Source organism: Penaeus chinensis, chromosome 14 (assembly GCF_019202785.1).
Source record: "Penaeus chinensis breed Huanghai No. 1 chromosome 14, ASM1920278v2, whole genome shotgun sequence".
Classification (NCBI taxonomy): domain Eukaryota; kingdom Metazoa; phylum Arthropoda; class Malacostraca; order Decapoda; family Penaeidae; genus Penaeus; species Penaeus chinensis.
The window spans coordinates 2,334,263-2,339,262 of NC_061832.1; positions in this window are offsets into that span (position 1 = coordinate 2,334,263).

Consider the following 5,000-nt stretch of genomic DNA (forward strand, 5'->3'; position numbering starts at 1 on the left):
AATCACTTTCGTAAAACCTGTGGCCACAAATATTAAAAACTCGAAATCTTTTCAGTGCAAGAAGAGAAAATTGGCAACATCTGAAGATATTTCGGCCGATCTTTGAAAGTAAAATTTCAGGTAAAATATATGCAGAAGTTTCATGTCCAGGTAATTTTTAGAGATTCCTTCATTCCAAAAGCTAAACCGTTCGATCGCAAATTCAAATTACGAACAATATTTATTCTTCATGGTTCGAAAATTTGACTTTCTTTCTTAATCGAAAGATACAACAGATGGAAAGGAACACGGGATTCCATTTTCAAAATAAAACGTCAACTATTGCTTATTTCTATATGCGTATTATATGCCTATATCTATCTATCTATCGGTCTTTACATAAGTGTGTGTGTGTGTGTGTGTGTGTGTGTGTGTGTGTGTGTGTGTGTGTGTGCGTGCGTGCGTGTGTGTGTATTTACTTATCTATTTATATTTACAAACACACACACAGACACACACACATCTGCGTGTGTGTTTATATTTACAAACATACGCGCGCGCGCGCGCGCGTGTGTGTGTGTGTGTGTGTGTGTGTGTACATTTGTAAATAACAATAGGTAGTAAATATGTTTTTACGCACACGCACACACACACACATATAAATATATATGTATATATAATTATTTATCTATTTATATTTACAAACACACGCACGCACACATACACACTTATATATAGATACATAAATGAATAAATATATATGTACATATATATATATATATATATATATATATGTGTGTGTGTGTGTGTGTGTGTGTATGTGTGTGTGTGAGTGTGTGTGTGTGTGTGTGTGTGTGTGTGTGTGTGTGTGTGTGTGTGTGTGTGTGTGTGTGTGTGTGTGTGTGCGTGTGTGTGTGTGTGTGTGTGTGTGCATGTGTGTATGTGTATGTGTTTGTCTGAGTATGTGGGAGCAGGGTCTATATGTATAGATATATATATATATATACATATTTATATACTAAATAATGACATGGTGAAGTCTAACACAATGATATTAACAGACAATGCATACGAAATACGTAAGCTCAATAACAGTATATATATGACATAAAACATAAGTATGTGAAACGTTCAAAAATAATGAAATACTTGTTAAACCAAAATGGTGTTCATGGAGAGCGTGAATTCATTGGACAAACAAGGCAGTTGCTATGGCTGCGTCGTTCAGTTCTGGTTTCATCTTTTTTTATAAACAGAGATTCTGAGGTGATTATGTCTTGGCAGGAGTGAAGAGGACAAAATACTAAAATCTGTGTTAGAAAAAAGTTGTGAGTGTTGTGTTGAATGCTCTCTTATTTCCGAGAAGGATGGTTTTGCTCAGCAGAAGGCCAGTCCTAAAGGTTTTGGCTTTGTGCTCAAAGATGCAGTGACGGAGAGAGTTTTCGTGGGTTGAACCCACGTGCAAATTAGTTATAACTTGTTGAAAAAGAGGTTGAAATAAATGACTAAGAAGAAAATGACTCACGGTAAGTGAACATGGCAACTAACTACTGGCCATACCCCCTTCTCAAATCCAGTGACCTGTAAGGGGTGTTGCAACTGAATATCGAAGGGTTTTCATTAGCTCATGATATCCATGCACTCCTGTGCATGCTTCCTATTTATCTTTCATATAGCACATTAAATTATAGTTTGACTGACATTTACTTAATCTTCTTCCTCCGTCGTGCATCTAGATCGCCCATTGCTAATATTGGCATGGTGCGAGACCCTTGTCATAAAAATTCAGAAACATCATTCGAACATACTCTGAAGCTGAATCGGTTCCGAGCTTTGAAAACAAGTACGGAATCAAGTCGAGTAAAGATACATATTTTTAGTGAGTGTACCTAGCTTGGGAGCTAGGACAGGTATATATATATATATATATATATATATATATATATATATATATATATATAACCACATTCGAACGTAAGTCAAAGCTGTAGTTCATAAATTGTCTTTTGAACCCTGCTATATTGTTGGTGTTACTGAAAACAGAAGTAAAGTTAATCTGGGGGAATTATATTGCAAGATTGTATTAATTGCTTCCTGATTCCAAAGCTTAAATCACCCAAATAAAGCAGTTTAGCATATTTATGGTCTCGTTTGGCAGTAGAGACAGTTTGTTGGTTTGTGAAGTTCTCATACAAAAAGTTTTAGGTATTTTGTCAAGCAACTGTAATGGGTACCCATTTATTGTTAATATATATATGTTTTTAATGACATTTTATTTTGAAAGGCGGTACAGCTGCTGCATAAATCATAGGTTCTAGGAATTAGAGTTTTAGTATTGTTTATTTTATAAATATATGGGGTAAACCTGAGAACGTGTAGGCCAAGGCCAGTGAAGGTTGGTTTACAGCAATTGCTAGTGTGAACAATATCGTTGTTATTGGTGACCATAGTATCTAAAAGGGACAGTTGTTGTCCTCCCACAGTTGTTGTAAATTTGATGCTAAGGTGTTTGGAATATAGAAAATTTAGAAAAAGGTAAATGATAATTAAAGAGCAGAAAAGTGTCGTCGATGTACCGGCGATAATGTAGAGCATTGAATTCAGGCGGGCATTGTTCTAGCCAGTTTTCATTATAACTTAGAAAAAGTATTGGCACAGGATGGGCCACTGGAGAGTTCATGGCTACACCATATGTTTGCGTATATAGGCTATCAGTAATCACTGTAATTTCCAGTGTTTTTTTTTTTTTTAATTAACTTTATCCAAACCATATTTGTCAAGATGAGTACTGTCAAGGTTTCTATTTATTAATTCTAGTTATTAAAGCGAGCCTTCCCCTCGCCAGGTGATGCCACCAGCGAAGCCACAGATGACCTGCAGGCGGCCGTCGGGGAGCTGTACTTAGTAGGATCCCCGAGAGTCGTCGCCGTCGCGAGCCTCGTGGTGTCCGAACTCGTTGCTTGAGGAGTCGTCGCTCACGGCCTAGTTAAAGCTACACTTGGCTTCGGAAGATTCGTAGAATTCCTCGGAAGACTCAGAGACTTCCTAGGGAGACATAAAATGAAGTGGGTGTTCAATTTATTTCTTCATTTATACATTAAATTGTTATCGTTTTCATTGTCATTATCATAGCATTTATCAGTTCTCACTATTATCCATCTTGATATGTTCATTATTATTATCATCATTATTCTTACAATTATTATCGTACTTCATTATCATTACTATTGTTACTATTATTATTATCATTATAATTCTTATTCCTATCCTTATAATAATTATCATATATTGACATTGTTATCATTAATAATGATATTATCATCATCATCTTTCGTAAGAAATTATCGAGTAGATAGACAATACATTTCTTTCTTTATTCAGGATAAAAATCTCCTCACTGTCTGCAGCAACGTCGCCCCAGAGAGAGCCAAATGACGACCTGAAAATAAACAGCAACAACATGTGCGACACCACTTAAGAGTAGAGAATGTCACACTTAGAGATATAACCTAATAAGGAACACAATCCTCACTCTACCGAGGCGGGGGCGGGCGGGACCCTGAGGAGCCCAAGGGTCAGGTTTTTATAAGATTACTGACCCAGAACCGGCTGTTGCTGGACTACTTACAGTTATGCTAAAACCACTTGCATGCTATGTAAGAAAAGTTACTTCAGGCGATGGTGACGACATTGATTTCGACATGTATATCTAAAAACATTAAATTAACGAATGTTTGAATAAAGCTACATCTTTAAGGGCACACATAGGTCCATGCATCATAATATGCACATCCAGCCATCTATATTCACACACACACGCACGCACTCACACTCACACTAACACTAACACACACTCAAACTCACGCTAATACTCACACTCACATCCACATACACACACATACATTATATGTATGTTAGTATAAATAAGTATTCACGCACATAGACATATATATATATATATATATATATATATATATATATATATATGTGTGTGTATATATATATATATGTATAAATATAGTATATGCCTGTTAACGTATTGATAGTAAATTGATGAATAAAATCTATTTTCAGGTGCACTTACTAAGTACATATTAATTATTTGATTGGCTTGATCTCTGTAATATATAAAAGCAACCCGGGAAATAATAACAGTGTTTAAATGTAAATTTGAAATAATCTTACCATTCATAAAAAAAAAAGAAAAAAAGTTCTGACTAAATAAGTAATCACGATCACTTATATTAATATTTAGTATTAAACTATATATTCTCGTCGTCCAAAAAGACGACAAAGTTCCATTGTTAGAGCCATAAAAAAAGGAAGAAATCGCAATGAAAACTCTAAATACTCAGAAAAATGACTCGGAAGTACATTCTTGCATGGAATTTACTGATTCGCACAGCGTCGGACGGACGACAAAGGTATAAACATTGCATCGCCTAAAGTGATCTGATGGTAATACCTGAGGTAAAAATGAGTAAAGGACCAAATCTGGAATCTTCTTGAGACCCCATGCAGTGTGAAGCCCTCAGCTGGAGCTTCTTTAGTTTGTAGACACTCACTAACACACACACATGTATGCATGTTGGAGTGCATACACACACACACACATATATGTATAAATATGTACCCACATTAAAACACGCACACACAAACACATACACAGATGCACGCATGTACGCACACTCTCACACAAACATATACTTTTCATATATACATGTGTGTGCATGTGGTTATAATATATATATATATATATATATATATATATATATATATATATATATATATATATATATATGCATTTATACCCACACACACATACATGCACACACACAAACACACACACACATACACACTATGTTTCTACTGGACTGTTTAGTATGGTTAGAATGCAGATACGTCATGTATAATTTATTCTGAATTATTCTATGAGTAAATAAAAATTACTGTGATTACTAGGTAGATGATATCAGAACAGGCAACGGAATAGAGAATTATTCTGGAAAACAACACTACCT